Source organism: Zootoca vivipara, chromosome 4 (genome assembly GCF_963506605.1).
Source record: "Zootoca vivipara chromosome 4, rZooViv1.1, whole genome shotgun sequence".
Taxonomy (NCBI): domain Eukaryota; kingdom Metazoa; phylum Chordata; class Lepidosauria; order Squamata; family Lacertidae; genus Zootoca; species Zootoca vivipara.
In genome coordinates this window covers 4,818,901-4,832,860 of record NC_083279.1, presented here as the reverse complement: position 1 = coordinate 4,832,860, position 13,960 = coordinate 4,818,901, and positions in this window count along the sequence as shown.

Sequence of the window (13,960 nt, the reverse complement as noted above, 5' to 3'; positions counted from 1 at the left end):
TGTCCCAGGTTATCATTAACGCCCTAACAGAAGTGCCTAGATCAGGATTCCAGCCCAAAAAACCTGCTTTCTTCTGGGATACTGGAAGTGGATTTGGTTGCTCAAGCAAAGCAATTCATACACACAAACGCACACACATACCTCTACCTGATTTCCATTTTTCTTTTTTAGCTAACACTCAACATGTTCAGTGTTCTTTGCACTATGGTTTTTTTGTGTGTTTGTTTGTTTTGTTTAGGGAAGATCAGCGTTTCTGACTTACATTTTTTGTGCTACTGCAAATCTTGGTGTTCCCCCAGGCATCCCCAAGAGGAAATATCTCCCTCTTTTTTCTCCTTGGTCGGGCTTCCTCAAACTAGGCCTTCCGGATGTTTTGAGACTACAATTCCCATCATCCCTGACCACTGGTCCTGCTAGCTAGGGATCATGGGAGTCGTAGGCCAGAAACATCTGGAGGGCCGAGTCTGAGGAAGCCTGTCCTTGGTGGTTAAGCTTTTGTTTTGTGAGTAGAGTGGATTGTAGCCCTGGGCTGCTCTGACCCCTGGGTTCCATGCCTCTGGGTGGGTGTGCTCTTGAAAGTGAGCCCAATGTGACCTTTTGGGGGACCAGATAAGTCCCAGTTCTTGACCAGCAGAGGACCACGATTTGTCCCTTCCTCACTACACCTCTGTTGATCCTTCCATTAATATAGTCAGAACAACAGGAATGGTAGATGAGAGATCTTTGGAGAGTGAAAGGTATATTGCCAGTTTGATCGTCCCAAATTGAGTCACAAAACATGAAAGTGGTGTAACCAAGCAAGCTAAATGTCTATATAAGAGAAAAGGTACTCTTTGAAGAAAGCTGATAAACACCATAGTACAGACAGACACCAGGAGTGGCTGATTCAATGAGGTGGTGCCCCGGGGCAACCCTATTCTGCTGTTTACTGGGATGATGCAGAACTTGGATGTGTCAGTGGAGAGGGTGGGGCTGCCTAGGTGCACGTAGAATCATAAAGTTGGAAGAGACCACAAGGGCCATTCAGTCCAACCCCCTGCCAAGCAGGAAACGCCATCAAAGCATTCTTGACATATGCCTGTCAAGCCTCTGCTTAAAGACCTCCAAAGAAGGAGACTCCACCACACTCCTTGGTAGCAAATTCCACTGCCCAACAGCTCTTACTGTCAGGAAGTTCTTCCTAATGTTTAGGTGGAATCTTCTTTCTTGAAGTTTGAATCCATTGCTCCGTGTCCGCTTCTCTGGAGCAGCAGAAAACAATCTTTCTCCCTCCTCCATATGACATATATTTGAACATGGCTATCATATCACCCCTTAACCTTCTCTTCTCCAGGCTAAACATACCCAGCTCCCTAAGCCGTTCCTCATAAGGCATCATTTCCAGGCCTTTGACCATTTTGGTTGCCCTCTTCTGGACACGTTCCAGCTTGTCATGTGCACCAGAGGAAGCACCAGATTGGCTCTGCAAGTGCACCTACACAACCCAGACCACACACACACACACACACACACACACACACACACACGTCCCACCCCTACACCATTTTAGTGGTCTCCCACACTGGCCACAATGATTCTTACTATACACCTCCAGCTCAAGCGCCATTCAGGGTAGAAACTCTTCCCCACTTAGCTAAAGTGTAGCAAATCCCTGGTGGTCATTTCTCATGCACAAGAAGCCTACACTGAGACGCCTCCTCTGGGAGTGTTTCTCTTGTTTGTGCAGGAATAAGTAGTACTGCTGAGCTCTTATTGGATAATAGGGACAGTGCTTACTCTACATGCCTCATTCATCCAAATCCACCTCATCCCATTACCATTTCCCTGTTTTTCTGCATGTAGACAGAAAAGTGCTGAGTGCGTTTATATTGTTTAATTTGACACAGTGCACTTCAGCGTGTCATCCTTTTTCGCTTTGATGTTCCTGATCATTTGAACTAAGAAAATGATAACAGGCACCACTAAATCCCTTTACCTTTTTTTTATCTTGTCATTAGCTGAACCAGCCCCCCAACTGGTGAAGTGCAAGCAAGGGTCAAGGTGAAGATTTAGGTGGTGTCTGTCAGCAAAGAATATATTTTTGTTTACTCCCTGCCAATACCATTATAGAGCAGGGAATAAATTGGAGCTGTAGATTCTCAAGGTAAAGAAAAGCCTGCTTCGTCAGGCTTGTAAGTTATAGATACTCAGGGACCACAATTCAGGAGGGTGCTAGCCCTACTGATTTCAATGGGACTTACATATGTAGAAATAACTGTAATAGTTGATGGCCTGAGCATATGTCATGTTGAAGCAAACACAATAAAAGTGATGTGTGCAGTGAATCCACATCTTGTGCACAATCAGCTTTACACACTTGGGAGCAGGGGCAGAAAGGATACTGGCACCCAGGGAAAAAGATTGTGGCATTTCCATCCACCATTGCACCTAATATGTTTTTACTGTACATGGTTTTGGCTTTAGGTGCGATCCCCGAAACGTAACCTCATATGTTTGTTGTGAGTTTACTGTATTTTGTGAAGGTAAACCTAAACAGCACAACAATACAACCTTGGATTTGAGAGAAGGCCAAATCCCTTTGTTTCACGTACCATTCCTCAACACAGATTTCATACTGATTGTCACAGTACATATTCATGCTTTGCTACAGATGCCTTTTTCCATTCTTCTGGAACTATAGAAGACACAAGAATATTAATAGGATGTGATTCAGATGATTTTAGCTGGAGGAAATTTTGCAATTGCCACAGCTTCAAATCTAGTAAACAAAGAGCCACCTCGGAAAATTAATATAGGCCTCCACAGCGATATTTTATTGTCACAAAGTTATAATCATTTTATTATCATACAGCCCTGTGTTGCCTCACACACATGCATCAAAAAGCAAGGATACAATTAGTATGTAAGCCGATTAATGCTTCAAGAGGGCAACATTTAATTAAATGCCTACGACTATTGAGAAGTATTAGAGGTACATCTCAATTAAATATAATTAGGAAGGCAAGCTAAAGTAGTCAGATCAGTTACAAGTAAATTAGAAACAAATAGCCCATGCAATGAGACCATGTTGAGGTTATGCCCTCAAGTGCGTGTCGGTCCTAACTCGTTTTGACAAAACAAAGTGAAAAAGACTGGGAGGATCCTGGAGTGCTGACATTCGGGAAGGAGAACAAAGGCCAAAGCACAAAGAACAATGGCAGTGACAGTTTGCCAAATCCAAGAGATTGCAAAGGCCACAGAGCAGCAACTGCAGTGTAAAACTTTTTTGAATGAACACTGTATGGCAAATAAAATGATTGAATCTTTTGCTTGAAATATTTCAAACAGAGCCACCATTTGAGATGGGCAAATCAGTCTATTGCTGGTCTGTGTAACTTTTCCATGCAGTCACCCATAAGTCTCATGTCTGGGACTGGCACTTCCATGAAGCAAGCTGAGAAAATTGCCTCGGGCAGCAGCCATGGAGAATGGCAGGAACTTGGTGCCCCCTGGGCTTGTTTCTCCTGCCTCACCACTGCTGGTTCTCTGGCTGCTGCCACAGCCACCCACTTGGTGAGGCTCCTGAAAGGCTCTGTCACATCCTTCATTACCTACTCACAGGTTTTAATGGCCACTGACAGTGCCATCCAGCGTTCTTTCGCAAAGAGCAATTTCTTGTGTTGGAGCAGCAGCTTGTAATATGAGCGGAATTGGGCTAACTCCCCGTTTTTGCTCTGGGTGCTGTCTGATTTCATATCAGACTGGAGAAATCTAAGCCTACTTCTGCACTGTTTGCATTCTTGGTCGAACCAAATTTGATTCTTCCAGGTTAAAATCACGCGGGGAGGTTTCGTAAGTTTAGCGAGCAAGTAGGCTAAAATTTGTTGGAAACTTGAGAAAGGAATCACATTCATTGTTAACAGCTGAGCTTTCAGGGCTAGAATCTCAGGGGAATTTAGGAGGACTTTTATGTCTTGCTCCAGATAGATATCCCACTTCTTACGTCCGGGGGCTAAGATCAATGAATCCTGGAGGTGGAGGGAGCTGGGAGGCCCCAGCTGTGTGTGGTGGGGTGGAAGGAGATGGCGATTGGAAGGTGGACACTTTCGGTTCTGTTGAACACATTGAAACAGTATGCCTTATCAATCAATACCGAGGAGGACGAGTTGTAATCTATAACGCTAGCCCCTCTAGTTCCTAGGAAAGTATAGTATCCCCCGGACCAGTCTTTGAGTGCGCCATGCAAGCTGAGCAACCAGCAGTTAATGGTAAACTCCAGCAGTATGATGCCAGCCCTATTAATGGTCTTGTCGTGTGAATTCCACGTAGGAAACTATTCCTCTTCTATGAATAATTGTGACTTATCGATGAATGAACTTATATCTGCTCCAATTCTGGCATTAAAGTCCCCCATTATAAAAATCTCTGACTTTGGAAATTCAGCCAAAGCCCTATTCTTCCAGCAAGTACTCAAAATAATATGCCTTTATAAGCATATTTATCTCTCCAAAATATTCACTTCTATATCTATTTTGAGCTAAGAAAGGTGCCACAATATGATGGACAGCTAAGTTCCATTTTGCACATTCATCAAAGAGGTGAAGATCTGGTGGGATTTGCAAAGTTCAAACTCCTGCAGCCACCCCTAATTGCCATAAAGTATAGGGCATAGGGTATATAATAATAATAATAATAATAATAATAATAATAATAATAATAATATATAATTATATTATATAATAATATAATAAAATAATTATTATATAATAATAATAATAATAATAGGGTATATAATAATAATTATATTATATAATAATAATAATAATAATAGGGTATATAATAATAATAATAAATAATAAATAAATAAATAAATAAATAAATAAAACAAATTTTAGGTGACTTTGGAGATGTCTGCTTGGACAAAACACCAGTGGGGTTTTATGAGAAGAAGAAAAAGAGTTTTGATGAAACTAGTAATGTTTATATCTGAGATTGACAGAGAGAAAAAATGATTGTGGTTTGTATGTTAAGCTTCTGCTGTTGGGAGACAGTGTGTGCACTCCCAAGCAGATCTTCTCTTGAAGAAGCCGCTTCAAATTTAGTGAGACTTTAAAGTAGGCAGGCTTAGGATTGTACTGCATATGTGAAGAAGAAAATATCTACACAGTGGGCAGTTTGTGGGCAGTAGAGGTGGGGGGATTTGCAATGCTGAGACCTGCACTGCTGCTTATGGTAAGGATGGCAATCCTGTACCCACTTGCTTAGTAGCAAGCCCCACTGAACTCGCTTCCACAACTTCCTTCCATTGAGGACTGAATAAGACTGCACTGTAAATCAACAGAATCCAAATTTAATATATATATAATTGACCTTGAAGTGTTGTGGTGGAAGACATCCCAAGAAACCTGAATAATAATGGTGGACAACTGAAGATGGCTGAATCTAGTTCTACTGGAATCTAGTTCCACTAGATTAACAATTGTGTGTTTAGACCTTTAAACCTCCCCCATTAAATGAATTCAGACAAGACTCAAATTTTGGTATGTTTTTTTTTTTGCAGAATTTAGGTCCACCACCCAGATGTCCCCCTGGACTCAAGCACGGGCACAACCCCTCTCAGGGATGACCAAACCATCGAGTCCCTGGATTCCTTTATCAGAATACCCTTCACATAGGGATGGCGAGAGTGTTCCCCCATCCCTATCAGCTGAACCAGAGCCTATCCGCAGCCTTACAAGTTGTGACGATTTGCTACGTGGCAGGCGAAACCCAAATGGTACCAGCCAATCAGCCAAGTGGGGAAAATTCCTGCCCTGCCCCTGTCCCAACGACAGATGACACACGATGGCATAGCAAGGTCAAGCACGCAAGCCCTAAAAGTAGGGAGAGATGGGCGGGTGTTCCAATGCACTGACCAAAAGAGGAAGCTCTGCGTCATGGGCATATATAGGTCCCTTGATCAGCTTGGCTAGCGTCCCATTGGCCTGATTCAACCCAGCATCAAGGGACCTACCAATATGGTGTTGTGGCTATCCAATCGTACCCACCCACAACACAGGGTTTGGTTGCCAGGTCGCATCGCAACACATGCCCTCTTTGAGGGAGGACACAATTTGTTACATTTAAAATAAAATAAAAGGCATGGGGGACCCATCTGTTAAGGATGACAAGGGTAATTGCTGTCTCTGTCTCCTTGTATGATTTGCTGTATCCTGGAAACTTTGCTTAACAGATGCATCTTCTCTATGGATGACATATGCATATATCTGCCCGAAGTCAGTCCTTGAGTATTGTTATTTATATCATAAATCGGAAAGCAGCACTTAATAAGGTTCTTTTTTTAAAAAATGAAACAATGTATTTGATTAAATTTAGCTTGAAAGGTCTTATTTCAAAGACTGTTTATGCAACACAGCCACCTGAAGCTAAACAAACAGCATTTGTACCTTGCAAAATAGATGTAAAACCACATTAACATATGGTACTGCTTTTGAAGTACATCTATTTAAACAGCAAACAAGTTATTATTTTGTTTCCAAAGGGTAATGGATACATAAAAAAGCAGTGCTCATTTTTAAGGAAAGCAGTACATTTTAATGATGGCTTTATCTTTTGTTCTGAGTAATAACAGAAGATGTTGAACAACTAATACTCCAGTCTGTATTAAGTGTTTGATATGCACAATAATTTGTGTAATGGAAGAGAATGGGGGGGATTTTCTAATACATGCTGCATGAAGTGTGGGTTTTTACAGTTTAAACATGTCACTAGATCTGCACCATAACATATGAATAGTGCTTCACCCAATAGGCCTTTAAAATAGCACTTTTGTAAGCAGCAGTGGAGGGTGGTCTTTAGGAAGAATGGGGCACTGCCCCCCAATCTAGGTCTGCCTTCACCTGCCTGCCTACTTGCAACTTATCCAGGGCACAGCACTGTCTGTCAGCTTCCTCCTCCTTAGTCTAAGTGTTGGCATCATAGAACAGAGACAAGGCTAGATTTAGTTTGCTATAACACCTACTATTGCTCTCCCTGCCTTCCGCCCTACCAGTTCCAATGCTCTCCAGCCACCGCTGGTAATTGGTTTTGAGAGTCATATACCAAATCAACACTGGACATAGAGATCTTTCCTGGACAGATCTTAGTCCAGCATCTATTTGTGTAGAAGAGGGAATTCCAATAGGTGTTGTTTGTCATTGCCATACATGCCTTTTGAAAGTTTGACCAGTTTGAAAATTGCAGTCAGTGTTGCGAATAAATGTCTTGAAAAGGCTCTAGTTCTGATGATATTGTCATCAAAGCTATCCACCCCGCAAAGAAAGCAGTAACAGGATGCATAATTCAGCCAACTGCAGATAAAAATATGCATGCATTCTGATCTGCACAGCCTAGAGAAATGCCTGTGCTTTTGAACGTAGAGCACAATGTGCAGTTAATACACATGAAATGGGTGGCTATGATTCAGATCTGCATTGTGAAAAAAACATTAGTTTTTGAAGAGATGTGTCGTGATCATTCAGTGCTTGTACAAGGGCTCAGATATAACTCTGGAAATAATGGGACAAGGATCTTCCATTCTAGAACAGATGAAGTTGGAAACGAAATGATAAAAAGAAGAGGAGTTTCCTTTGTCCTAAAGATATCACAGAAAATAATGTGGCAAAATTACAATGCCTGTTTTGTGCTGCAAATCTCAGCAGCTGGTGTCAAAATACCTTTCACCTATACCTGTTGGGGTTTCTTATCCTACTATGATAGGCTTTCACATTTTTTTACTGCAATTTCCTCCCACAAAAATGTATTCATATTGTTTATCTTTTTGGCCTTCCAACTGGCCAGAGACTAGGGAAGCAATGTTGTTCTCACACTGCAGTTGAACAGATGCTCTGTCTGCTGGAACAGTCACAAAACCGACCAGGCCTGGTGGGACTACCTGCTCACTGTGGAAGTCTCAGCTTGGAAAAACTAAACTTGCAAAATTATTTAGGCATCTTTAGAGGTAGTAAGTTGAATTTCTGAGCATTCAGTGAAAAGTCACTTTAGCTGTGATGCATAGCACACTTACCTAGAAAAAGTACTACAGAAATCAAAGGGGCTGAGAACCAATTCATATGGGTGGTATTCAATTAAATTGTTCTTGGAGTGGACCTATGATATTAATGGACCTAAGTATGGGACTCATCCCATGCACAAGAAGCTGGCAGAAAGCATGCAGTGTAAATTAAACCAGCATCAAGTTACACATTCAGCAGTGGGGCTGCTGGCCTGCCTAAGACTGACAAGGAGGCGGAGCCTTTAAAATAGTGTTCTATGCCAGGTTTCCATGTCATGTGGCTGAGATGACCAGGTTTAGGGTTGGGGACTTAAGGCTAGTGGGGACGGCTGAGCTGAGAAACAGCTGGCAAAGCCAGTGATCTGCCTATCATCCCAGCGGATCTTGCCATAGCATTGACCCCCTAGTCATTACTGCTGTCATGTTCATTCATTTCAATAGATCTATTCTGAGTTAAGCTTTGTTGAATACCATCCTATGTCACCATTGACATGGCAACATTCCTTCACCATGATTGACTTTCATAACACATTGGCACTTTTTAAAGGTAATAGTCCAAACAATTTGAAAATATTCTCTCTAGCATCCCTTCTACACTGGGACTCCAATGGTCCTGGGCTGCCCCAATGACAAAATCCCACTCTTGGCCTCACTGATGTAGTCCAAAGGAAAGCAGAAGAAGACATTTGGCACCAGCTGGGCTGCAGGATTTGCTGTAAGGAGGTGTACAAGGTGTCATCCGTCTTCGGGACTCCACTCACTACCGTAGCATCCTCTCTACAATGGGACTTCAATGGAAGTGTGAAAAGTATTATTTAGGCAATCAATGAAATATATGTTGTACAGTTGTTGTACATATGCATATATGTTGTACATATATATGTGTGTGTTGTACAGTTCTTGTTGTTGGTATTCGTCAATGGAATGCACCTCCAGGGGTGAAATCAAACTGCTGCATTAGCAGTACCAAAGTGACTTCCCCAGGGTGCAAGCCCAGACAAGACCCCCCTCTTGGCCGTGCTGATTTGGTCCAAAGGAAAGCAGAGCAATGTTTGGCACCACCTTGGCTACAGGAGTTGCCAGAAGGAGGCAGACAAGGCACCATCCCACTGCCTTAGGACTCCACTCTGGATTTGTGTAGGGTTTACTCCTTTGCCTTTTCTTCTCCCAAAGATATCCCACAAGGCACTGGAGGTTTAGGATGAGAGTTTCCCTTCTCCTAGATGGGGTACCTTCTCAGGTTGAAAAGCTCCACCTGCCTCTCACTTCCCTCTACAGCATGTGCAGAAACTGCCTTCTTGAGAATCGGAACCACTTATTGGTCTCATCTGCTCAATCTGCTGGAGACTGGATTTGCAGGCAGGGGAATTCCATAACTCACCAAGGGTTTGAGACCCATAGGCTACCCTCACCTGGTTTAGTTGGCTAGTCATGCTGTTTCCCAGGGTGTGTCACATGCTGAGAGCTTCTAGGAGCCACAGGTGAGAGCCATGAGACTGCCAAGTTGTATTTGAAAGTGTGGAAGCAATGCCTTCTGTAATTTCAGGAGCTATAGCAATGACAGAATACAATTCCTGGGAACTGGCTTCATTTTGAATCATTTATTTAGGTCACAAAGCACAGCTTTTATATGAAACCACCGTACTTTCCTTGGATAAAGGGTAGTAAATAAAATACATACATACATATATACATGCATACCTCTTTATTTAGGAAAAAGAATACACAATAGCATGTCCACATTTGTGTCCAGTTCTTTATAGGAAATCTATCTTGCTGTTGTAAGTTCCAGTTTTTGAACCTCAAATGCATTGGCCTGATTCTGAAATTGAAGGTATAAATTATGGTTGTCATAAATGGCAGATTATGAATTTAAAGTTATCTCAAAGAGTTAATCCAAACTGCTCCCATTTGAGTCTTCTCTCAAAAAATATGCAGTGTAATGAGTCCTTAGTGTAAAACTTTAAATTACATCTTTCCAAAAATGGATTTTTTACTATTATATTCTCTGAATATTTCTTTTTTTACATTGTTTGCTAAAGAATTCGTAATTTAAGTAACAAGGGATTAATGCTGCTAGGACCAGCTGCTAATCCAAAGATAAGCGCCAAGAGTCTGAAGAAAATATGGAATTCCCAGAACTGTTCAGCTAATCCACTTTTACAATGACCTAGACAGACCAGCATTTCCTCAGAGAATAATTCAATTTCTAGGCGACAGTTATGCTAACATATACAAGATTTATATAGTGCACCACGGTGCTAAAGGAGTGTTTCCAAAAACAAATCAACTGTGACAAGGAAGCTGCTTTTATTTATAGGCCAAGCCATAATTCTCCACAAGACTGTTCACATTCAACTCTGAGTTTATCAGAATCTCAGTTGCAATATTTATTATTTTAATCATTGTATCTAATCATTGGTATTGCTTACCTATACTTGGATAGGATTTATTGACATCAGAATGTGACAGTTACCCCTAAAGAAATATCAACCGGGCAGCCCCTTCTCCTTCTCCCACTAGGGTGAAATTCCACATTGCAAAAGAATGCCAGGTAGCTGCTAGAAATGGCAGCTCTCTTTCAAGTTTCTCTTCTCCCTCTGTAATGTCTAGTTGAACTTCCCTTTTGTTCTGACATCACTGCAATGCGTCTACACCACTCCACATCACGGTTGGTTTCCACTGGCAATGATGGAGAAATACACATGGACATGGATTTAGTTGAAGTAGACCAGGAATGGGCAACCTGGTCCCCTCCAGATCACGAGGAACTCCCTCGACTCCAACTCGTATAGTCAAAGATTGTTGTACTCCAATAAAATATGGAGTAACAGTCCCCTTGCTTCTTTCTTGTAAAGTAGAACACAACCCACACCACCCTGTTGCTAGACTATACCTGTTAATAATCGAATCTCACCGAGAATGGCCCTACAACATTTGTGCAGAAAATTAGGCAGCTTGATCGGACTTTGTTGAAGAGAATTTGGAAAGTAAGGTATCTATAAAAGTATAAAAGTATTGTGTGTAATTTTGCAATGACTGACAAATGGAAATGCAGGCATGAAAAGGAGTTATAGTGCAATCAAACAGTTCATAAACCAAAGGCGGCTGCTCCTTTGCCACGAAAAGCAATATCCATTTCTTACAGCTGGTCAAATCATACATGATTTTGGTCTCCACAGAAGATTGGGAATGACTGTGGTATTGCTTCCCTGCAGAGATTCAGGGTCAATTAATATGGTCTGCCCCCAGAGACTTAAGGAATCCAAAGCAAAATTGCTGTAAAAACTGTTTGGGACCATAGAAGAGTTCTAATCATGGTTTGTAGGTTTAAGCCTTCAGTTAGGCAAGGAGAAAGATAACAACATGAAAAGCGAGATTTCATTTCCCAAGGCTGTTTGCAGCACAACTGCCAAGTAAGGGAAGAAATCCTCCCAGGCAATTATCACAAGGAGCAAATATAGTTCACCTTTACCCACTGGAGTACAAATACAGGAATTCTGACTTGGCAAGTTATGACTGATCCGGATGGGTGAAGAATCTCCAGGTTCTACTTGCACATCAGAAAAAAACTTTTACTCAATCTGATGCTTTAAAAAAAATGGAATTGTCACTTGCACCTTGGGGTTTTCATGTGATGATGAGACACTTAAATGTACCTCACATGCAGAATCAACGTCAGTTGGGGTTTTCCTGCAGTTTGCATTCAAGGGCAACTGGTGTCTCAACTTCATCTGCTTATATATCAGTAGCCTTAGTTAGGTCTTATGTGCAGGGTAAGCTACCATGGGGGTGGGAGGCAGTGAGGATGAATGTGCTAGTTGTTTCCCCCATCCCAGTGCCAATTCACACCACATTCTACAAGTTGGGACTCTCTGCTGTGGGAAGTCTTTTGCAATCATGCAGACTCTCCAGACATTTGAGAACCCTGATCTTCTCAAGGAGGATGGATGGCGGCTAACAGATTGAGACTGAATCCTGACAAGACAGAGATACTGTTTGTGGGGGACAGGAGGCGGGCAGGTGTGGAGGACTCCCTGGTCCTGAATGGGGTAACTGTGCCCCTGAAGGACCAGGTGCGCAGCCTGGGAGTCATTTTGGACTCACAGCTGTCCATGGAGGCACAGGTCAATTCTGTGTCCAGGGCAGCTGTTTATCAGCTCCATCTGAGCCCCTACCTGCTCACGGACTGTCTTGCCAGAGTGGTGCATGCTCTAGTTATCTCTCGCTTGGACTACTGCAATGCGCTCTACGTGGGGCTACCTTTGAAGGTGACCCGGAAACTACAACTAACCCAGAATGCGGCAGCTAGACTGGTGACTGGGAGCGGCCGCCGAGCCACATAACACCGGTCCTGAAAGACCTACATTGGCTCCCAGTACGTTTCCAAGCACAATTCAAAGTGTTGGTGTTGACCTTTAAAGCCCTAAATGGCCTCTGTCCAGTATACCTGAAGGAGCGTCTCCACCCCCACCGTTCTGCCTGGACACTGAGGTCCAGCGCTGAGGGTCTTCTGGCGGTTCCCTCGCTATGAGAAGCCAAGTTACAGGGAACCAGGCAGAGGGCCATCTCGGTAGTGGCACCCACCCTGTGGAATTCCCTCACACCAGAGGTCAAAGAGAACAACAATTACCAGCCCTTTAGAAGGCATCTCAAGGCAGCCCGGTTTAGGGAAGCTTTTAATGTTTGATTTCTGTATTTTAATGTTTTGTTGGAAGCCACCCAGAGTGGCTGGGGGAACCTGGCCAGATGAGCGGGGTATAAATAATAAATTATTATTATTAATTATTATTATTATTATTATTATTATTATTATTATTATTATTATAGGGTACAAGAGGCTTCCCACTGGACACAGTGGCCTTCCAACTCATAGGAACTGACAAAAGTAAGCTTGGGTTGGGGGCCAAATCTAAGATGCTTATCCTTTCTCTGTCCCTCCTCATGTGGTAGCTAACATGTGTACATAACACCTGAATTGGGCTAATGTCAGCAGTTGATCTCCAAGCTACTTTTCAGACATTCAAAAGGAGATAATGACTACATATGCAGAGCCTCCCTCTCTAATAATAATAATAATAATAATAATAATAATAATAATAATAATAATAATAATTTATACCCCACTCATCTGGCACCAGGTATTGTGACATCAGATAATTTCCATATGTGGACTATCTTCAGATTGTGTAACAAACACATGGAGGTAGGTAGAATCTGAACCCACTGCCCCCTCTTTAACCTGAGTTTTGAATGCCTGAAAAGGGCTTATGTGCTTGTCTTCATGAAGTTTGAGCCACACCATTATCTGGAGGATAGGTAGGTCCACTTCATCAGCATTCTGAGCTTTGGGGGGGGGGGGGTTAAGGAACCACTTGAATGAGAACTGGAATTTTATTTGTAAACCCCAAAGCCCAAGGACCACATTTTTCAGGAGTTAACCACTGCAAGATTATTTAGCCTGCAGCTGAGTTTTCAAATGATTTTTTTCCCCTTGAGATTTTGAGGTGAGGAACAAAATTGTACAAGAGGACTTACACTGGTGGAAGCAATGGTCCTCTGATGGTGGCAACAGATGTTGGCAGTAGTCATACACCAGTTTATTCCACACTTCAGTTGAGATTCCTGAATTGCACGGGGTTGGACTAGATGACCCTTAGTGTCATTTCCAACTCTACAGTTCTCTGACTTTATGATACCCCCAGGTTTCCCTAACTGTTCAGGTTTGCATTATATTTGAACTTTCATATAGTGTAAAAGACACTTCTGGAAATAAGTGAAAGTTTCGCACTCATTTTCCATTAATAGGTTCCACAATGAAATCCATTTGCAACTCCATTAACGTAGAAAATTGTGGGAGTAAAGAGACGAAAAGGTATATCTGCATGCAATTCCACCCCAGCCCGCTTTTCATGGTGAATTAATAGG